This window comes from Pseudorca crassidens, chromosome 9 (genome assembly GCF_039906515.1).
Source record: "Pseudorca crassidens isolate mPseCra1 chromosome 9, mPseCra1.hap1, whole genome shotgun sequence".
NCBI classification, from domain to species: domain Eukaryota; kingdom Metazoa; phylum Chordata; class Mammalia; order Artiodactyla; family Delphinidae; genus Pseudorca; species Pseudorca crassidens.
Genome location: NC_090304.1, coordinates 13,956,688 through 13,980,732, shown reverse-complemented (window position 1 = coordinate 13,980,732; position 24,045 = coordinate 13,956,688). Strand labels below are relative to the sequence as shown.

Here is a 24,045-nt window from a genome sequence, read left to right as displayed (position 1 = left end):
AGAAGAGAATGAATATGTGTGTGTATTTATATCCAACTGTGAGGAAAGCCCAAAACAAACACCAAACTCTCATAAATAGCAACACCTAGGTGAAAAAAAAGTGGTTAGTTATAGGTAGTGCTGTTGGTTCGAGGTCATAAATTCAATTTCTACGAGTCAAATATCTCCAAAAAGAGAAAACTTTGTACCATTAACTAATCTCAACAAGTCATTTCATTATGTACATGTCATTAATCAAGACAAGGCCAGGCAACAGAATATGAACAGGGCAAATCCATCCCTACCACTACTAAGGGGGAGGGGGGCTAAACCTAAAAAAATACATATACAGAGATGACAGGAGTCTTTTGTACTTTTTATACTCATATAACAATGCTTCTTTATACTCATATTTGAAACACAGCATATTTAGAACAAAATACAGAAGCAGTGGATTTTCTGAGAGCAAGGTTGGGAATATGGGATATTGTATCTTCTGAGCTTGAGAGTGCTGGATATAAAAGTGATGTGATTTAATGGGGAAAGATAAGACTAATAGGTAAGAAGCTTCAATGATTGATTCCTACCACTGAGGTGTTATATAATCTTGAACAAATCACACTCTACATATAAAAACTGAAAGTAATAACACCCTCTCTTTCTACCTTAAAGGAATAATATCCTTGGAGTATCTTACGAGTCGCAAAAAGTTCAAGGCAGGATTACAACTTTTCTAAGTAAAAGCCAAGTTAGGAACCAACAGTAATCAGAATAAACAATAAATGGGACTTCACACAAAGAAGTCCGGCACATGCAGCTCTAAGAGAAAGTGCAAAGGAAACTACAGTGGCTATGAAGCAGAATCAGAGAGTACCTCTAATTAATCACCCGACGAACTAAAAGCAAATAATTTGATGGAATCAAGACCTATACAATCAAAATTATACACAGCCCCTTTATAAGCAGCCAAAGACCAGAAATAAAATGTTAATAGAACCTGCACCTGTACTGTAGACATGCACAGCATTTATGTTCAGAATTATAAATACTCTAAAATACAACTGGCCTGCCTCTAGAAAGTTAGGCTAAGAGACAATAGTGAATCAAGTACCTGTAAAAGGTTGTCAGCCCAAATTTACCAAGAGATAAACAAGCAATGTAACCTCTTTTTCTCATATCTATCTTTTTCTCATACACTCCCCAGGGTGTTTTTTATATATAAACTCTGTGTAAGGAAGACCACTACAGGGTATATCACAAATAAGCTAACAACTTTCCAAAATGCTTTGAACATATAAAACTAAAAAATTCTAGTGACTGTTATTATAATGAAGGGGAGAAAAAAACACCAGCTTTTCTGCTATAGATTTTGCTGACTACGGCTTCCTAAAGTAACTCACAATGATATAACCTAATGTCTGCAACACAGTAAAGTTTACGCTCCTATGATCAAAGCTAGAAACAGAAAGCCGTAAGACCCAAATTTGAGACTGACAATCTTCCTTACTCTCACTTACCTCAGAAGAATGAAGAGAAAAGAAACGAAGCTTCACCTGCAAACTCTTCTGGGGAAAACAGTGAGCTGAGAACCCCTGAAAACTCAAGGAAGAACACAGAGGAAACCACTGAACCAAAAAGAAATTGAAGCTCAATTTTTGAGTCCCAAGCTGTCAACAGAATGAGGACCAGGAAGGCTACTGCTAAGTGCACAAAAATGGCAAGAGATTTCCTACTAGCAAGCAAAAAAGAAAGAAAGAAAGAAAAAAGAGTAGCTTTTGATGGAAGAAATTTCACAGAAACAAAAACAGCTTAACCCCAGAAATGGGAACTGACCCCAGCTGCCTCAGGCAAACAGGCCTAATGGCTTTGGCAACAACATACCTTTCATCCACCAACAACATTAGGAGGCTGAAGTAGAGCCGATTTCAAATCACGAAGGATCACATCTTTCTGTTTTCTGCGTAGTCTTTGGGAAAAAGAGTCCAGCTCTCCTCCCTGGAGTACCACACTGCCCCCAGTAGTTCCTGGAAACTCCTGGAGCCACAGCAACAGTACTGTAAAAAGCTTTGAGAACATTAAGCCAGGTATCCTCACAAGCCCAGACAGGTAAGATTACTCACCAGACAAATAAGAACATTTAAACCTGGAAGAGGTTAAGAAATTCATCTAGGTTTGCAAGATGAGTCAGTAGGCAAAGCAGGATTTGAATTCAGGCTTTTCCTTCAGATAGTATCAGAGCTTGACTCTCAGTCCTTGGCTCAGCAGATACTGTGTTCAGTGTTCTCCAATGTTAGAGTCAGCCCAGGTCAGGTTCTTGGCTGACTAGAATAGGGAAAGGAAAAATTTCCCTCAAGGCTTCAGGAAAAGGAGAAGTCAAATTATTAAATGCAGAGCTCTTATGCTAAAAGGTCCAGATGCCCTTCTACCTTGCCAATCACATTTCTCAGCCAATCAAAATAAGGCACTGGATTTTAAGAACCTACTCATTTTAAGCTCTGACTAGAAGTTGGATGGTATTTTCCCTACTTCCCAAATAAAAAACACTTAAGGGGGACTGGAAAGATGCAAAAGCAATAACAGACAGCCAGCAAGTGTTTACTGAGTATCTATGTACTCGGCACTATTCTAGGCACTGAGGATACTACAGCAAATGAGAAATACCTGCCCTCAAGGAGCTTATGTGATTATTTATGTAATTTAAAAAATGATGACACTTTCAAGTACTGATAAATGTTAGGAAGAAAATATGAAAAGTAATGTTTTTGGGGGGGACAGATTAAAGGAAGGAAATCAACAGTTCAGAATCACTTTCTAGTTTTCTATTACTATGAGCCTGAGAAAATATGAGTTTCTCAGGAGAAACTTTAAAATATTTTCATACAAACTAATACTATAATAAATATAATCCAACATCACTTCTTATTTTTTTTTTTTTTTTGCGGTACGCGGGCCTCTCACCGCTGCGGCCTCTCCCGCCGTGGAGCACAGGCTCCGGACGCGCAGGCCCAGCGGCCATGGCTCACGGGCCCAGCCGCTCCGCAGCACACGGGATCCTCCCAGACCGGGGCACGAACCCGCGTCCCCTGCATCGGCAGGCGGACCCCCAACCACTGCGCCACCAGGGAAGCCCTATCACTTCCTATTTTTAAATAAGTATATATAAGACTAAATTTGAAATAGCATTAAAAGAAAGTATTCTTATCTCAAAAGTTACAGCAACCTTAAAGCCTTACAAGTACATGGCAGTAAGATCCCAATATTTATCCAATCATCCACCAACTGATAAAGACAAGCCCAGTGGCAGAGTATAACACATATATTTAAAGCAATACTTTTATCGAACATTCACTGAATATGTGCTACACACCTGACAGTGCTAAGCACTTTTCCACACATCTTATTTACTTCTCACAGCAACACTATGAAGATAAGTACTATCATTATCCCCATTTACAAATCACAAAACTGAGGCTTAGAGAGGTTAAATGATTTGTCCATGTGGAGGAGAGATTCAAAATCAAATCAGATGGGACTTCCCTGGCAGTCTAGTGGTTAAGACTTGACCTCCAATGCAGGGGGAGTGGGTTCGATCCCTGGTCAGGGAGTTAAGATCCCACATGCCTCAGGGCCAAAAAACCAAAACATAAAACAGAAGCAATATTGTAACAAATTCAATAAAGACTTAAGAAAAAAGAAAAAATCAGATGCCAAAGTGCATACTCTAACCACTACTCTATATTGTTTCTACAGAACAAGCACTAAACCTCAGATACAGAAAAAAATCCTTTTCGTGTCCTCACACCTAGGTCAAAATTACAAAGAGTTAATTCAGGAGACAGAAAGAGAAGGAATAAATCTGAATGAATCTGAGTCAGAACACAGTGCTGTAACCTTAGGCAAATTCCACAATACCCATGCCTCAACCTCCCTATCTATAAAGGAGTTAACCACACCAGCACTAACCATTACTTGCCTCCAGGTAGGCTGTGAGTGTAATAAATACACAGATCATCAGTTGAAAGAAACAAGGAAAACTACAGCGTTATTATTATTGCCTTGTTGCTAGAGCAAAACACCAGAAATCAACATAAATAAGTTATGTACACCAAGAATGTAGGGTTTGAATATGTACTTTGAAAGGCAATCATATAAGTTGTTTTACCTCTAATTTTTTTCCTTTTTTTTTTTTTTAATTTAAAAAAGCAATACAGGGACTTCCCTGGTGGTTCAGCGGTAAAGAATTCGTCCTGCAATGCAGGGGATGCGGGTTCGATCTCCAGTCAGTTGGGGAACTAAGACCCCACAGGCCGCAGGGCAACTAAGCCCTCGCGCCAAACTACTGAGCTCGCACACCTCAACGAGATAGCCCACGTGCTGCAAACTACAGAGCCCACGCGCTCTGGTGCCTGCACGCCACAACTACAGAGCCCATGTGCTACAACTAGAGAGAGAAAACCCGCACTCCACAACTAGAGAGAAGCTCTCATGCTGCAACGAAGAGCCCGTGCGCCACAATGACCAAAAAGATCCCACATGTCTTAACGAAGGTCCCGCGTGCCGCAACTAAGACCCAATACAGCCAATCAATCAATCAATCAATCAATAAAGTGGGGTGGGGGGAGCAGTACAGGAATTTCCCTGGCGGTCCAGTGGTTAAGACTCCAAGCTCCGAATGCAGGGGGCACGGGCTCAATCCCTGATTGGGGAACCAAGATCCCACATGTGGCACAGCATAGCCAAAAGAAAAAAGCAACATATACCATACATCATTTATCCCAGAGAACGCATGTTTGCACAAAAAAAGGTACACAAATGTCCACAGCATCTCTATCAGTAATAGTCAAGAACTGGGAAAAAACTCAGATGTTCTTCAATGGGCAAGTGATTAAACAAACTGAAGTATATCCAAACCATGGAATACTACTCAGCAATTAAAAAGAAAGGGGCACTGGGACCTCTCTGGTGTTCCAGCGGTTAAGACTCTGCACTCTCAATGCAGGGGGCCCAGGTTCCATCCCTGGTCAGGGAACTAGATCCTGCATGCTGCAACTAAAGACCGACACAGCCAAATAAATAAATAAGTACATAAATATTAAGAAAGAAAAGAAAGGAGCACTATTCATTCATGCAATTTAGATGACTCTACAGGGAATTACACTGATTGAAAAAGGCCAATCCAAAAGGTTACATGCTGGGAATTCCCTGGCGGTCCAGTGTTTAGCACTCAGCACTTTCACTGCCTGGGCTGGGTTCAATCCTTGGTCGGGGAACTAAGATCGCATAACCAGCAGCGCAGGCAAAAAAAAATTTTCTTTAATTAAGAGGAAAAAAAAAAGTTACACACTATATGATTTTATTCACATAACATTCTTTTTTAAAAAAATTAATTTTATTTTTGGCTGCGTTGGGTCTTCGTTGCTGCATGTGGGCTTTCTCTTGTTGCAGCGAGCGGGGACTACTCTATTGCAGTGCGTGGGCTTCTCACTGTGGTGGCTTCTCTTGTTGCAGAGCACGGGCTCTAGGCACGTGGGCTTCAGTAGTTGTGGCACGTGGCTCAGTAGTTGTGGCTCCCGGGCTCTAGAGCGCAGGCTCAGTCATTGTGGCGCATGGGCTTAGCTGCTCCGCAGCATGTGGGATCTTCCCGGACAAGGGATCGAACCCATGTCCCCTGCAATGGCCGGCAGATTCTTAACTGCTGCACCACCAGGGAAGTCCCACATAACATTCTTGAAATAACAGGTTGCCAGGGACAGATAGGGCCGGGGGAGTGGGAGATGGGCCATCTTCCCCAGGGGGTATCTTCCCTTGATCATCTGCACAAAAACTTTATTGCAACTTTATCCACTGCACTATCAGATCATTATGATTTGGTGCGGGGGGGAGCAGCAGTGGCTATAAAATGGCATCAGGAGAGATCCTGTGGGATGGAAATGTTCTGTATCTTGACTGTGTCAATGGCAATACCCAGGTTGTGACAGTATTCTATGGTTCTGTAAGATGTTACCATTGGGGGAAACTGGGTAAAGGACACACAGGATCTATCTCACTATTATTTCTTACAACTGCACGTAAACCTACAATAACCTGTAAACAAAAAGTTTAATCAGAAATGAAGGCAACACATGCCTCTTGTAACAAGTAAAACAGTAGTCTGTGGTCAATCTCTTTCCCTACCCATTCCATTCCCTCCCTCTTGAGATAACCATGCAAACTCACTGCTCATACAAACAGGCATGCATTTAATACTTTTTGTTTATTGTATCAAAATGGGATCATACATACTACACATTACCCTGCAGCCTATCTTCTTCACCTATCATCACTATATCATAGAGAGCTAAAAAAAAAAAAAATTTAAGTGCCAAGTAGGATGGCAGGTATAGAAAATTTTCTGACTGGGGCAAATCTGACAAATGTTTACCGTGCTAATGTGCCATAGCTGAGCCAGGTGCATTCAGTGAGAGCACAATATACAAATAGCATTCTAAAGAGATCTGCAAAAATGCAAGTTCTTCAGCAGCTCTTCGAGGATCCCATCCCCCTCTCTGCCTCCTCCATGGAACCATCCCAGGGGCCCATGGAAGAAGAAATGCTAAATGATTTCTTTTCAGCAGAAAACTGCAAGGGGGGATAATTCTCCCACATACTGAAGCCATAGCAAACAAACTTCCCTGAAAATGTATTCCTCCTTCAAGCAGAAGTGCAAAATATATTGTTGATAACATTTAAGACATCCATTTGTAAAAAAGCAACTACCACAATTAAGCACTTAATGTTTTATGTACTGTATCTCTAGAGCGCCCTCCTACCCCACTACCATTTTACAGACCAAAACCTGGCTTGATGTGAAATTACTTGCCCATGATCAAACAGCCAGCAAGTGGTAAAGCTGGCATTCAAAGGTACAAGTGCTTTTTCCACTTTATCAGGTTTTCCTATAATATCACATGTCAACAGAAGAGATTCAATAAGTGTAATAAGTGTATTTAGGCAGAATCCATTTTCTAAATGTCTGCTGACTTTGATTCAACCTTTTTTTCCATTTAGCATGTCTGGGGGGACTATATTATGTGCCAGGACCTATCATAGGTGACAGTGAAAGAGAGGTAAAAACAACCAAACACAACGCAGAAAAGGCCTCCAACCTCAAAGAGCTTTCAAACTGCAACTGCAATATACTGTAACTATAACTGCCATGTTGATATGTGGCGAGTGTTACCCTCAAGGAAGTACAAAGTGCTGTGGGTTTGAAGAATCCAGCTCTCCTCCCGAAATCAAGTGACATTAGCTTCTTTACAATTGTTCTTAGTTTCAATTCCACTCATATTCTACAAGTCACATATTTCTCTTCGTGATCGCTGGCAAAAGGTCTGCAATGTCCTTCTATACAAAACACTGCCCCAGACATGCTCAATTAGTATGAACAGAAGCTGCCAGCTCAAATCAGCAGAAAGCTCCTTAATGCTGTAATTTTTTGAAATTTTGGCAATGAAAAGAAATTAACCTTTTTGGTGAAATCATGGATGTGCAGAGTTAAAAGTGACTTAGACATCATTTTGAACATAGAGACTTAAAAAGGTAAAAATTCACTTGTCCATTGTTACAAGACTCACTAAGGGCAGCTCTCAGACAAAAGCCCAGGTCTCTCAACTCATTGTATGGAGTTCCTTTCCACTCCTGCTTCTTTCTTTTAAGTCCAATGAAAAACTTAGTGATGTTCAAGTTTTCTCATTTCATAAATGATAGATGCATTCATGAATCATGTGTAGTTTAAAGATGAACTTTATCAAAAACAGACATGCTAAGCATGATGAGATACATATATACAGAGGTAAAGGACTGCCTATCCTTGATAAGGCAGCTTCAGGCATTTGGGAAGGCAATGTTAATACACTAAAAAATTGCCATCATCAACATCATCATCATCTTAGCAATAGCTAGCATTGGGGGGGATACGACTATGAGCCAGGCACTCACAGTATTTACATGATATTTCTTATCCTTACAACAACTCTTGAAAGATAGGTGTTGTATTGTACACTGGTGCACACCAGGTTTGAAGAAGAATCCCCAAATTCCACAGCTACCCAGGGGCTGGGCTAGAATTTAAACTCTAGAGTCCACACTCTTTTCCCACTATCCTATGCTCCCTAGGAACAGAATAACTGCACTGCACATGTGGCTGTGACATCAAGTCACTTCAAACTCTGACATGATTTCCTGATTGGTAGTTATGTAATTAGCCATCTTTTCAATCTTCAGGTTGTCTTAACTAATTTCTTTCATGATTCCACAGTGGTCTTCCATGTTTTCTTCCTTTCCTTTTTTTGTTTTTATAGAAGCAAAACCCTTTTTCCAAATGAAATCTTATGTGAAAACACTAAACTATAAAAGAGATCAAAGATGAGCTGCTCTGGTTTAAGCAGAATGGGAGAACCAAAGCTCTTCCTTACTCTCATGGCCATCCCTTAGGCACCTCGAAAGAACACACTAGCTTAATACAGAAGGCTGCCTTCTCCATCTCAGCTTTGCCACTCACCATCTGTATGAGGACCAGTAGACCTCAAAGCACAATTCTGGTAACAGACCTGAGACCCCTCATGCGGGAACACTTTTTCTTGTTCTTTGCAACAGAGATACCACCATCCACTTCATAGGTTTTGTTATTAACATTACGTGGACGAACAAATATAAACTTCCCAGCAGATGGTTAAGTATTGGAAAGTTGGCTCCCCCCTCTTTTATCCTGCAGAGGTAGCAGTTGTTGCCAATTCAAGAAAGCTCAATAAAATATACTTGATGGTTATCTTCAGTAGCAAAGAAGTAAACAAGCAAATGCTCCCACAGCTCAACTAAAATAAACAAACCTAACAAACCCTTCATTAAAGGTACCAATGGTAATACCCTCTCCCAGCTTAGTTTCCCATAGTTTCCCCGTCAGTCAATGACCCATGGATCTCAAAGCACAATGTTTATAATGGACCTGAGATCCCTTATGAGTTACCATAATGCAGACCGCAAGTGTCAGATGAATGAGTTAATGTTGTTCTGAGCACCTTAAATTTGGCACTTCCTGAGCTGAGCATTTAAATTGGCTACTTAATATTGCATTTAATGAGTATTTTTATGTTCAAGTTCTACAACAGAATCTAATGTTCATTTGCCCATCTTCTGGCTTCTATTTCTCCAGGCATTACAAACCAAAAATATGCTGATGTCATGTGCACCTTCACCCAAGCAACTTTAACCTGGCCCTTCCTAAACTAGTCATTAAGAATCTATTAACCAAAAAAAAAAAAAAAAATCTATTACCTTAGTCTGTTACTGATAATGTGTTCCCTTTTCTACATGTGTAACAGGAGACTAAATCCATTTTCATAGGAAAGAGGTTCTCAGTCCCAATCTAAGCCCAACCAACAACTATCAAATTATCAACTTTATGGAAACTGCAGGTATTGGCTTTGACCCCCTACAGTTTAGGAAGAATTATAACAATAATACATCATACAGCCATGAAAAGACTCATTTACAATAAAGAACACATCCCTAAGCATTCAACTTGGGAGCCAAGAAGATTCAGAATGCTAATCTATTTTACCAGGAGACCTTGAGCAATTCACCTACTCTCTAATGATTATTTTTTCATAAGGAAAATGAAAATATACTCATTAAAATGCCAGAGATACTGTTTGATTAACCATCAAACAACTATTTCCTGCGGTTACCAGGGACCTCAGGAAGTCGTCTTTGTCATCTCCCTCATTTCTTAACAAGTGCACACCTAAATCATCCTAGAAAGACAGTTACAAAGTCTTTGGGAAAGATATTTCACAATCTTCCTTGGTAACATTCCAGTATCTTGTAGTCAGGAAGTTGTTTCTAATTTGTAATCTATATCTTTTCCGTTGCAAATAAAACACATTCCGGGCTTCCCTGGTGGTGCAGTGGTTGAGAGTCCGCCTGCCGATGCAGGAGACACAGGATCGTGCCCCAGTCCAGGAAGATCCCACATGCCGCGGAGCGGCTAGGCCCGTTAGCCATGGCCGCTGAGCCTGCGCGTCCCGAGCCTGTGCTCCGCAACGGGAGAGGCCACAACAGTGAGAGGCCCGCGTACCGCGCAAAAAAAAAAAAAAAAAAAAAAAAAAAAAAACCACATTCCCTCTTGTCTTCTCCACTATGGAAAGAAACCATCTGCTTAACACCACCTGAACAATATCCCTTCAAGAGACTATAAAATATAGGAAACCTATTTCAAACAGCTTCATGTAAATGCCACATGGCTTTCAGTGGGTCACCTAGATAAAGAACGTGATTAAGAGTCTTAAATTCCCAGTTCCATCACTGACTTGCTCTGAAGAAGATATGAAGTTAAAACCATGCAGATGCTGTACCTCAATTATCCCATCAGTAAAATGCAAATAACAAAATGAGTAAAGGAGAACTCAATTCCTCAAAAAATTAACCACACGAAAAGAGATTCTCAATCCCAATCTAAGCCAACAACTCTCACATCACACACTCTATAGAAACTGCAGATGTTGGCTTTGATGCCTATGGTTTAGGAAAAATCATAACAAATACATTACCATAGGGCTCTGTAATTCCACTCCTAGGTACGTACCCAAAACAACTGAAGCAAGTACATGCACGTGCATGTTTACAGTAGCACTATTCATAATATCCAAAAGGTGGAAACAGTCTAAACAGTTCATTAATGGATGAATGGATAAACAAATTATGGTCTATACATACACAAAAGGTTATATACTAGATGATTCCACTTATATGAAATAGCCAAAATATATCAATCCATAGAGACAGAATGCAGATTGCTCATTTCCAGAGGCTAGTGGAAGGGGGGAATGAAGAGAAACTGCTCAATTGGAAAGAGAATTTACTTTGGAATGATGGAAATGTTTTGGAACTAGATAGAGGTAGTAGTTGCACAACACTGTGCAAATGCCACTGAACTGCTGTTCACTTTAAAATGGTTAATTTTGTGTTATGTGAATTTTACCTCAATAAATTATTTTAAAAGAAAAAAAAGAATGCTAGGAGAACTAATGGGCACAATAACCATAAAATGCTTACCCTTTCCAGTAAAGTCTAGGCAGAATGGTAGCCAAAATGTTTAATATTACTTCAATATAGTCAATTAGACTTTGAGCAAAGAATATGTAAATGGGAAACAAAATAGAAACCAAAATAAAGTCTAGAGTTATACAGTATCCCATATGGAAACAAGAGCCAATAAATAAGTGAATGAATAAAGGGAAATAAAGTAAATAACCAAGCGTATCAGCTAATTAGCTATAGCAATAATGACCATAGGAAAGCAGTAAGAAAAAGATAAAGGTAACGTATGAACTTTAAAAACCAAAACTGGCGCTTCCCTAGTGGCACAGTGGTTAAGAATCCGCCTGCTAATGCAGGGGACGTGGGTTCAAGCCCTGGTTCAGGAAGTTCCCACATGCCGCGGAGCAACTAAGCCCATGCGCCACAACTACTGAGCCCGTGCTCTAGAGCCCGCGAGCCACAACTACTGAAGCCCATGAGCCCAGAGCCTGTGCTCCACAACAAGAGAAGCCACCGCAATGAGAAGCCTGCGCACCGCAACAAAGAGTAGACCCCGCTCGCCGCCAACGAGAAAGCCCGTGCAGCAACGAAGACCCAACGCAGCCAAAAGTAAATTAATTAATTAATTTAAAAAAAGAAAGTGCTTGCTCAAAGCAGGTGGTTAATAAATATAATAATAATTTAAAAAATCCAAAACCAGTAATACTAAAATACAAAAGATCCATTAGGTAGGGAGGTGAAAATAGAAAGGCTAATGATAGCAAAGCTAAAAAGCAAAGCTAAAAAGTATACATAAAGCCTTAAACTCCAAGGCCACATATAAAGACCATGAGAATCATTATCTCACCATCTTGAGAATATCCTCATTCCCTTGCCCCTTTCTGCTTTAATACAACTTTTTCGCAAGACACCAAGGCTAAGCAGGCAAGGACAACAAAATGAAAAGGTACTGTTCCTATGTTCATGGACCTTATGATATTACTTCTTTTTAAAGTCTTACTTCTTATGGGAAGACACACATGGTAATAATCTAAATATACAGACCATCTCCACTTCCTCCCTTTCCACTTCTTAAACGCACTTTAATCTGGCTCTGGCCCTACATTCCTCCAATGCTGTTCTTGCTATGATCATCAGTGATCTCTGTGTTGCTAAATCAAACAAAATACAGGTGATCACTTCCTCCCTGAAACACGCTCTTCTCCCAGTTTCTGAGATTTTCTCTTAAATTCCTTGCAGCTTGGTCCTAAGCGCTCTTCTAACTCCTCGTCTATACATGCCTTTCGTCTGGGTAAACTCATCCATTTTCCTTGACTGTTAACACCTATATACTGGGGCATCCAGATTTATTTCCAGCGCCATTTTTGAGCATTAGCTCAATGACTGCTTACTTGATGGGTCCACGTGTATTATTTCACAGATATCTCACACTTAGCATGACTAAAATTGAGGCTTTCATTCCACTCCCCAACTCAAGTTAAAACCTACCCCTCCTCCAATGTTTCCACCTCAGAAATGGCAACTTCTGAGATGCTGATACTCATGCCAGAAATCTGGGAATCATACCTGATACCTCTCTCTTCCCACATATCCAATCCATCATTAAGTCGTTCTGTCCTAATTCTAAAATACCTACTGAATCTTTCTACTTTCCTCCATCTCCTCTGCCTACAGCCTAATCCAAACCATTGTCATCTTTTGCCTGGACCACTATAAGGCAGCCTAATTATTAGACTTTCCCCACTTCCTCTCTTTCCAAATTTTCCACAATTTCCAATTTTTTCCACCACAGATTTTCAAAAATTTTCACAACGTAGCCAGAATAATTTTTTAAAAATCATATATTAGGTTACAACACTCATTCTTAAAACCTTCAAAGGCTTCTGATTATACCTAGGAAAAAAATCCAAAATCCTTGACACAGTCCTGCCTAAATCTCTATCCTCATCCTATGCCCCCCATTCTTACCCACTGCTCATTGCATTCAAAGCACACCCGTCTTTTTTCAGCTTCTCAAATGTGCCAAGTTCTTTCCCACCCCAAGGCTTTCACACATGCTATTCCTTTTCCTTCCCCGTTCTTCCTTCTAGTCTCTGCTTAAATATCACTTCTTCAGAGAAACCTCCCCCAAAGCTCCAATATAATTCATGTCCCCCTGCTATAATCTTTTTTACTTTTCCATCATAAGACTTTACATACTTTGTAATTATACATTTATCGGTGTATTTTTTTTGTAAATATTTATTTATTTGACTGCATCGGGTCTTAGTTGCAGCACGGGCTCTTCGTTGCGTTGCAGCAGTGGGCTTCTCTCTAGTTGTGGCATGCGGGCTTAGCTGCCCCGTGGCATGTGGGATCTTAGTTCCCCCACCAGGGATGAACCAGCGTCCCCTGCATTGGAAGGCAGATTCTTAACCACTGGACCACCAGGGAAGTCCCTATTGGTGTATTTTTTGTTTCCTGCCTCTCTCTCCTCTGGATCATAATCTCCATAAGGGTATGGACGATGTCTATTTTTTTCACCGTACTCTTGGTATAATGGCAGTAGTTTAGAGAGTTTAGAATTGTTTAAAGTATTGATACTTTAGAATCAGTATAATTTAGGGATTAGGAGCAGGGGAGCCAGGCTGCTTGGATTCAAATCCTGGTTCTGCCACGTACGAGCTCTATGACCTTGGGCAAACTGCTTAACCTCTCTGTACCACCATCTCCACATCTAGAAAATGGGGAGAACAAAAGTACCTACACCATAAGGTTGTTATAAGAATGAAAAGAATCAACAACACAAAGCACTTAGTACAGTACCTGGTGCAAAGCACTTCAATAAGCACTGGCTCTGATCAGCTCTTATTAGGGTATCCTCACCATCTCCCACAGAGGTAAACATTCAATAGACATTTACTGGATGAATGACTGAAAAAACAGACTCTACTATAGTCATTAAATAGCCTTTTTTAAATGACAGGCAGGAGTATTATAGAGATTTGGAGATGAAAACATAAACAGTTAAGGCAAAGACTGAAGAAACCCACAATTTATAATGCATAAAGGGATAACAGTAATAAAAAACTAACTCTGGGACTTCCCTGGTGGCGCAGTGGTTAAGAATCCTCCTGCCAAGGCAGGGGACACGGGATTGAGCCCTGCTCAGGGAAGATCCTACATGCTGTGGAGCAACTAAGCCCATGCACCACAACTACTGACCCTGCGCTGTAGAGCCTGCGAGCCACAACTACTGAGCCCACGCACCTAGAGCCGGTGCTCCACAACAAGAGAAGCCACCGCAATGAGAAGCCCGCGCACCACAACGAAGAGTAGCCCCCGCTCGCCGCAACTAGAGAAAGCCCGCACACAGCAACGAAGACCCAACGCAGCCAAAAATAAAATTAACTAAAAAACAAACAGAAAAACTAACTCTACTGGATGCTCAGTCTTTACCACTAAGCAAAAAATATGTTCACTCTTCCAGATGTTTACCCAAGGTGATTTGGTTGCTTTGACTTTTCCCTAAATATCACCCTTATCCAAAACTTTAATCACTTTCTTCAAAATCCTTCCAGCACCAAGCACAGTTCAGATAGATGGTAAAATTCAGATACTATCATTTTCTACCTGTTTTGCAAAGAAATGTTCTTCTGTTCCTAAAATAGCTCTAGACTGTTTTGCTACATATATTACAAAATCCTCAAAGTTTTGCCCTCAATCTAATATCTGGAACTCTTTCAGACACTGTTGCTTTGGAGGTTTTCTCTTTCCCAGTAAAGACTCATCCTCTCACTATAAGTTGAAGGACATTGAGGGGAAGGAGGGACAAATATGCTGCTTTAACTTCCTATTCCTTATTCAAGCTTTCTCAAAAGACCCTAAACTTCAATCTAAGCATCACTATTATCCGTTCTGCTTTTGAAGAACATATAATCTTTAGCTTATTATAACAATATTGAAAATGATAACAGCTGGCATATATAGTGCTATGTGCTATTCTAAACACTTTACATATGTCAACTCATTTAATTCTCACAACAAACCATATGATATTCTACAGATGAGGAGAGGCACAGAGAGGTTAATTAACTTGCCCAAGTCACAGAGCTAGTTAAGTACTGGCACGGTGATTTGGACCCAGACTGCCTGGCTCCAGAGTCAGGACCACTATGCTATTATTTCAAGAGTTTGGCAGGACATATTTTTTTGCCTTGTTTTCACAGGTCAGCTAGACAGAAATACTCCAATTCTCGCCCCAAATCAAACATGCATATTAATCCTCTCCAATTCAGCAAAATTTCAGATGTTTCATTATATCATAGGCATATATACCTGAAACAAAGTAATTGTGGTTCATGGGAGATCTATGTTCTATCCTGGGAAGCAGAAATAAACAAATGATGAAATCATGAAATGTGAAATTTGCCTCAGTGAATCCTACAGATAGATATATAATTCCAGTAAGTAGTAGGAAAAAATGTTTGCAAAACACTTTTAATTTCTTGCAGGAAAAGTACCAAACAAGATTGTAGGTGTTATTATATACACACCCAACAGCAACCTACATTTTCCCTCTCTCAATTTCATGACAATTCTCCTAAGTCTCTCCTTTTATATGAAGCAAAATACCTCAGCTTATTCCCTGCTACAAACACCTGAAGGCATGTATTCAGTTTTCAAATTCATTCAACTCAACTTCCAAAGAACAGTGTTTTTTGGAAAAAATTAATAAATGAAAACTAACACATAAGAAGTAAAAAATTAAACTCATTAGTCAAGCATGCTGGATATTCATTAAGTCATAGTTATCCTTTACTATGCCAAATCCAGTGTCATCATACATTAAGTAACAGACAAATATTTTATGTAGCAATCTTAAATGAAGACTTCCATTGCAATGGCAACAGGGGAACATTAATTTACTGAATCATGGTATGTTTCCAACTTTTTAGGGGGCTTAAGGATGCCATGGCTGAAGACCCCAATCCCCGTGAACACCCAGTGCCTTCCTCACTCCTTCATCTCTCTCATCTCTCTCTGTGTCTGCCCTTGTTTGTTTCCTTAATAGCACAGCCTAAATTTCAATCTTTATCAGATACCTGGTCAACTCTGCTCCCCACTGGAATTATCTCCATAAGGGCAGGAACACTCATGTCTACTTTTGTATCCCAGCATCTAATGAGACTTCCATAAATATTTGGTAGATGAACAAAAGTCTGAAAAGGTAAGGGTTGAAACATACAGTCACAATCAAGGAATAGATCCAAAAGGTCTGACTGGAATATTTTATACCTCAGGAAAAAACGCAGTGCAACAATACTCAATAAATAAAGGAAAAAATTTAGATGAAGTGAAGATTATCAACTCTAAGAGCGAAGGAAGAGACAGAGAACAAGTTAGAAAAGACTACACTAATCTATAAACAAGCCAGGACTAACTGGAATAGAGGGAGTAACATGCAGCACCTAAAACTTCTTTCACTAGCACTTCCAAGGACTTACTCCTTTCCACAAACATGTAGTAAGCTTCTCCAATGCATTTAATGTTTGTCACCTCTATCCTCCATGACTGTCAGGCATAATGCTGCCTTCAAAGAAGCAAGCTGTCCAAGAACCCAGATGACATCTGTTCATTGTTGCTGTAAGACAGCATATAAGTCAACATTTGAAGAGCACTTTATCTTTTCAAAGCAGCTTCATGTATTTTTTTTCTCAACAGAAGTATTACGATAGAAGTACTATCTTTCCCATTCTTTAAATACAGACACATAAAAGCACTCAAAGCCTTGAATTTGAATCCCAGCTCTGCTACATACTTGCTGTGTGATCTTGGACAAATTATTTACTTTCTGTGAGTTCAGTATCCACGGGAAAATTAATATCTACCTTAAGGGTCTGTTATGAGCATTCAGTGAGATTAACACCTGCAAAGAACACCACACAGTAAATGCTCAATAAAGGACAGTAACCTTCCCTATGGCCTCCTTAAATAGTTTGTACAAGATTTCTCAGCTAGTAAGTTGGTAAACCTAGGACTTAAACCCAGGCCTGATTCCTTAATCTGTTTTCTTCTAGCCACATCACTTTGGCAGACTGCCACATATTACTGAGCTTATAAATATATTCTGACAATAAGCGATCACAACATTTTTATCTATCAGCAACTAATTTTAGCTTTGAGAAAAAGGGACCAAAAAAAACGATCTAATTAACTTGGGGGCAGAAGGGGTTCGAAAATATAAAATATAAATTACCCCCAAACCGTAGTACAGTTGTACCATAGCACTTCCGTACAAACAAAAATTATGACAAGAAACAGAAAGTTCTCTCTGGGTTTATGAGGAACAACTGGAGAAAGAAACGACCATGACTATGATTAAAGGAACTTAAGGGTATTTTTTTTTGGTAAACCAAACCACTGGGCAAAAAGATTTGCATCCCATTCCAAAGTAACTCTATCAGGGATGAGAAGTATCTTTAAAAAAGAGACCTCAGTGTGCTAACAACAAACTTTTTCTCCAATTCCTTTAAGAGTGAGATAAATGGGAAGAGTGAGATAAATTGTCAACATAAACTGTCAACATAAACGTTCATGAAGATCCTTGAAGACCATAAATGTTTGTTCTGGATTCAGTGTTAATAAGCAGCATAAAGGAGCACGATCAAAAGAATAAAAGTTTCATAAGTATCCTAACACAAGCCGAAAATATTTTGAAAATTATACAGTATAAAAATAAGTTATTACTCTGTTAATAAAAATAACCGATTCTTTTCAAAGTGATATACATAACTAATCTTTTTCAAGTGCTATACATAACTCCTTCTAGGACAAGTTCTAGAAGACATTCGAAGTTCACATCTTTAACAATCCCCAAGAGAAGAGAAGACAGAATAATTCAGTCACATCCTGAATTTGTAAATTCTGAAAAGAAATGCCAGGAGAGAGCTTGATCTGACTTTGAAAGAACACAAGATTTAACCAAGAAGGGTAAGAGTTGAGTGAATTTCTATCACAAAGCAGGGGAGAAGCTGATAAGAAGCTCTACCCCTCCCCACCAGCACAACCAGATTTCTTGTCCTCCTCAATTCAACTTAAACCTCTGCTAATTATTTTCTACGGAAGCATAACAAAATGTTCCTAACATTTCTTCCTGACACTCAAAGCAAATTCTATTTATTATTTAGCATTCATTAGTAGCCACTGAGATACTACACTAACTCTAAATTCTACGCAGAACCTATCAATCTCCAGAGGGTAATGTCCCTTCCTTCTCTAAATTTTTTCCTCTGATATAAATTCTCTTCTACCATAAAAACTTTTCCAGAGAACACACATTCTTAGCCTAACTTCCCGATCTAGATTCTCCATAAAGATAGTCTCAGGACTCTTCATGAATCCCTTTCTGGGGGCACTAAGGTCCTGGTAACTAGGAAATCACTCATCATCAAGGGCCCTTCATTTAAATCCTGCTGACCTCACCAAAATAATAATATAACAATAATAATAATAAGGAACAATAATCCTTCCAAAACTCATATGAGAAGTCTAAATCTGTTAAAGAACATAGACTTGTATAGTTTCCATCCAAGGACTACAAATTTAGTCTCTTCTCCCTTAAGAAAGCCTATCTCCTACTGATTCTACAGATGTATTGTGGAAATACTTATTCAACTTAGAATGACCTCTAGGTTATTTTCTTCAACAAAGATATTACACAAATTAGAATCATGACACTGAATCCAATGAAAATAAAACGAGTAAGAACATGTAGTCTCCAAAATTTCCAAGCTGGGAGAGAAAAGGAAAACATAATGGAGTACCCAGAATGCTAACTTTCCATTTAAATATCTCAATATTTGAATGATTCCTACACACAGGCTTTTTAACTCTAGTATATGCAGTAATTAAGCCACTAAGCAAATACAAAACTGGTCCGAACGAGACTCCTTGGGTTTTATTCGGATTCTTCCTAGAAAGCACTCTCTGAGGATAAATGTCTGACTTCAAAATCTTGACCATCCTCTGCAGGACGTTAACCACTTAACACCACAGTTGAAAGACTTCCAAAGAGAAGCAGGCTGAGGGGAAGAAGGAGAAATAAGTATCAACCAGAAAGCAAAACAGACAGCAAACAAAATTTTCTACCAAGAAACAAAGAAATTGTTTCTTTCTACTCTCGCTAAAATGATACAGACTTTCAAAAGCAAACCAGCCAAAGATCGCGTGGTGCCTTTACTTCTGCAATCCCCAGTGACGGACTCTATATTCCTAGGAAGGAGGGATCACAGACAATCAAACGGCAAATCACTATGTGGATAAAATGACTGGTAAAGTGGGGGGGGGGGTGGGAATTGAACTGGTAAACAACAAAAAATGACTTACGGTGCATTTAAAGATCTGTCAGGGCTACGGGGAAAAGTCACGTACTAGATCAGCCTCAGTTTCCCTACCCAAAAAAGGCGAGAACATGACACTTCGCTCAGAGGAGCCAGAGGGCCCTGTTCCATAAGCCTCCACCTATTCAAAGGCCCCTTCAAAGGCCGGAGTCAGAAAGTGTCCCCAGTGCAACTGAGTCATGACACTCGGAGCCTTTGGGGGGTGGAGAGGGAGGAACAGAGGAGAGCCAAAGCGCGCAAAGTTCTATCCGTTCCTGGAAAGCGACTTTCCCCACACACTGAGGGTACCGACACCCGCCCCAGAGCCAACATCCCCTCCCTACCGAACCGCACCGGGCAGCCCCACCATCTCTGCGTCCTTCCGGCTTCTCCCTCAGTTTCCCGCCGCCTCACCGACCGCGCCCCCGAATTCAGCCGGGTAGTTCCTCCTCTGGCCGTGTCTCCGCTGCCGACCCGCCGCCCACCCGCCGGCGCCAAGGTCTTCTCAACCCGGCGGCGGAAGGATGCCGGGCCGGGCCTCCCAGGCTCCTCCCGTGGCCTACCTGAAAGGCGGGAGGGGGCTCAGTTTGCAGCCCAGCGAGTGGACTGAGCCACAGACTAGAAGAAAAGGCAAGGAGGAAGCAAGGGGTCCGCTCTACCGACCAGCGGGAGAAAGCAGCCTGAGCGCGGGGCCTCACGGATAAGTCAGCCTTCCACCCGGCGCCGCCACCGCTCGGAAGACATCAAGCAAGAAGACGGCGCAAAAGATCACCGAATACACGAACGCCCAGACATCAAAGGAGGAGCGCCCAGGCAATCGTTCAAGGAACTAGAGTCGAGCGTCGAAAAACAGCTTCGCTCCAACTCAAGGTCCGGCTCCTGTCCAAGGCATAAATAAACAAACCCAGATCATAAGCCACGGAGTAAAGCAGACTGGGCTTCTGCCATTTTCTGTGTCAGCTGCCTGCTGTCTAAATTGTTTAGAGAACCGAATTTTTCTTGAGAGTGTTGAAGATCAAGTCATAGTATAATAACACGTTATCTAACTATAGTTCAGCGACTACCTTATGGACTCTCAACACTATCCCAACTGAGCAAATTTGACCTTAGTTTCCTCATGAAACAGGTGAATGAAAAAGATGATAGATTGATTGATTGTTAGATAGAGGTATGACAGAGAGAATGAGAGAATCCAGACTGAGGAACAGAGTGAATAATCTCTATTAAAGCTCCAATTTAGCTCCCATAAGCATAGCAGAGAGAAACTGGAAAATTCAGGGTTCTGTAGTCTGATCTTAAGACAGGGAAAAAAATAATAATAATAATACACGTACTGCTTTTCTCTTTTATTTTATTCCAAAGACCTGGAACCACAGGTGTGCTTCTTACATAATAACAAAGTCTCTTTGGGTTCTGAACTTAACGAAGTGTGTTTACATTTTTATCATCACAATAGCCTTTTTCTGAAGTCTCTTAGTAGACAGACTAATATGGTCAGCACAAACATGGATTAATATGTTCATCCCAGGCACAATTTAGTAAATCATATAGATCACTACAATATGGGTTACCAACTGTGAGCAATAATAGTTTACCTTACCTCCTTCGAAGGAGGGAGGAGACTTGGAGAGTAAAGGTGTAAAAAGAAAAGATAGTCCCAGCCCTTAAAGAGCATATAATCTAATCAAAGTGAAAGCCCACATTCTTAAAACATTAGCTTTATTTACAATTTATTGTAATTTTTTTTTTTTTTTTTTTTTTTCAGTACGCCGGCCTCTCACTGTTGTGGCCTCTCCCGTCGCGGAGCACAGGCTCCGGACTCGCAGGCCCAGCGGCCATGGCTCACGGGCCCAGCTGCTCCGCGGCATGTGGCATCCTCCCGGACCGGGCACAAACCCGTGCCCCCTGCATCGGCAGGCGGACTCTCAACCACTGCGCCACCAGGGAAGCCCCTGTAATTTTTTTTTAATCCTTTAAATTCATGAAAATATTTAAGGAACAACTCATATGCATAAAATGCAGGATAAGACCAGCATCCATAATATGAGGACAAAACGCTTTATTATCGCTTTTTTAAAATAATTAATTAATTTATTTATTTTTGGCTGCTTTGGGTCTTCATTGCTGTGCACGGGCTTTCTCTAGCTGCAGAGAGTGGGGCTACTCTTCGTCCTGGTGCACGGGCTTCTCATTGTGGTGGCTTCTCTTGTTGCGGAGCACAGGCTCTAGGTGTGCAGTCTTCCATAGTTGCAGCACATGGGCTCAGTAGTTGTGGCTCACAGGCTCTAGAGCACAGGCTCAGTAGTTGTGGCGCATGGGCTTAGTTACTCTGCGGTATGTGGCATCTTCCCGGACCAGGGCTTGAACCCATGTCCCCTGCATTGGCAGGCCCATTCTTAACCACTGCACCACCAGGGAAGTCCCTTGTCTATCACTGTTTTAGAGGACTTTTCAAATGAGTAAACATTATAGCAACATTTATAAAAGCTTAAAAAGAAAGAATTTAACAATCTGCATCCAAAACACAAACTTTTAATTTGTTCATGTTCTCATGAAGTCCTTGGAAATATTCTACATAATTTTTCATTTTATTTTATTTTTTTATTTAATTTTTTGGCCGTGCCGTGTGGCTTGTGGGATCTTAGTTCCCCAACCAGGGATTGAACCCGGGTCACAGCAGTGAAAGCACCACGTCCTAACCACTGCACTGCCAGGGAATTCCTCTACATAATTTTTAAAGTTTAATTTAAGCAGAGATACAATAGTGTTATTTTTTTGCATTATATAATTTCCCTATTAAAGTCTTTAATAGTTGTTATTTTAAACAATTGCACAATATTCCATTGAGAGGATTTACTGAACATGCTTCCCATTTTGAATATGTATCTTGCTTCCAAACATTTTCTGTGTAACAGGTATTGCAGCTCCCGGAAAGAGGCAGTTATAACCTTATTATTAATGATTAGGATCTACTGCACAGGACTTCCCTGGTGGCACAGTGGTTAAGAATCCACCTGTCAACGCAAGGGACATGGGTTCAAGCCCTGGTCTGGGAAGATCCCACATGCCACAGAGCAACTAAGCCCGTGCACCACGACTACTGAGCCCACACTCTAGAGCCCGCGAGCCACAACTACTGAAGCCCGCGTGCCTAGAGCCCATGCTCCGCAACAAGGGAAGCCACCGCAATGAGAAGCCCACGCACCACAAAGAAGAGTCGGCCCCACTCGCCGCAACTAGAGACAACCCACAGGCAGCAACGAAGACCCAATGCAGCCAAAAATAAATGAAATTATTTATTTATTAAAAAAAAGAGAAGCTACTGCACATAAACAAAAAGAGTAAGGAAACAAGGGGCTTCCCTGGTGGCGCAATGGTTAAGAATCTGCCTGCCAATGCAGGGGACATGGGTTTGAGACCTGGTCCGGGATAGATCCCACATGCCGCGGAGCAACTAAGCCCGTGTGCCACAACTACTGAGCCTGCGCTCTAGAGCCTGTGAGCCACAACGATTGAGCCCACGTGCCACAACTACGGACGCCCCCGCACACCTAGAGACTGCGCTCTGCAACAAGAGAAGCCACCACAATGAGAAGCCCACACACCACAACAAAGAGTAGCCCCCACTCGCTGCAACTAGAGAAAGCCTGCATGCAGCAACAAAGACCCAACGCAGCCAAAAATTAAGTAATTAATTTTTTTAAAAAAGAGTAAGGAATCAAGGCAGAGGTTTATTTCTCTGTCATATAAAAGAAATCTAGGGTAAGGTGTGGCCATTCAGCATCAGGGACCAGGCTTCTATCTTGTTGCTGTGACATGTTCAATAAGTGTTTTTTTGTCTTAGATCCAAGACAGCTGCTCAAGCTCTAGCCATCATGTCTACATTCCAACCAGCAGGAAGCTGAAAGAGGAAAGGCATGTCTCCTAGCCATAAGGACACATCTTGAAAATAGCACAGGACATTTCCACTTACATTCCACTGGCCAGAATTTAGTCACATAGCCACACCTAACTAGGAATTTGTCTTTATCCTGGGAAGCCATGTACCCATGAAAAGTCAGGGGCAAGTGGATTCTAGGAGATGACTAAATAAGCAGTCTGCCAAATTCCTAGAGCCAGCTGAGTAGCAGGCAAATAGACTTTGCTTTACTGTTTCCCAGGGCTGAGTTTCTACTTCTAGAATACACGCTTTAGGGAAGCTTCCTTCTTGGGGAGGCTTGTGGGGCTTAATTTCTAAAGCTACAGCCCTCACTCAAACTTGACCCATACAATGACTTTATTTTGAAACCTTGATTTCAGTGAGGAAAACTAAACAAACTACTTTCGAGGCTATAAGAAGTTTTCAGTTTTTCAAATCTGGAGACACTTATGTTTGGAAAAACACCTGAAGGTTATGCAAATATAAACCTAAAATCAACATCTGAAAATGGAGATGTTTGAGAAACTGAGGCTAGACTGCTCTGTGAAACCATGCAAAAGATGGTTTATTCTGCAGACAGAGTTGCATCTTTACAGATAAGTTTCATTTGAGAAACTGTTTCAAGTGTGACAGTAAACTCCTATTTGTTCTTATCAAGTCTATTTGGACAGAAGAGTAGATCACAAAAGATCAGGGGTTGAAACCCTCAAA

The 24,045-nt window shown here is 40.8% G+C and overlaps 1 protein-coding gene across 17 annotated transcripts in view; it reads right to left on the bottom strand.

Moving 5' to 3' along the window:
• The window catches only part of AMBRA1 (autophagy and beclin 1 regulator 1), a 175,915-nt gene extending 155,711 nt beyond the window's left edge, over positions 1–20,204 (bottom strand). For 3 of the 17 annotated variants that reach the window (XM_067749192.1, XM_067749203.1, XM_067749204.1), the window contains exon 1: positions 19,979–20,201. The gene's annotated coding sequence lies outside the window, so the exon portion shown is untranslated. Of the gene's footprint in view, positions 1–1,496; positions 1,735–1,860; positions 2,044–19,769 lie in introns of those variants that run through there. The other 14 variants (XM_067749205.1, XM_067749206.1, XM_067749207.1 and 11 more) reach the window with 10 other exon arrangements.
• Positions 20,205–24,045: the final 3,841 nt, after the last annotated feature.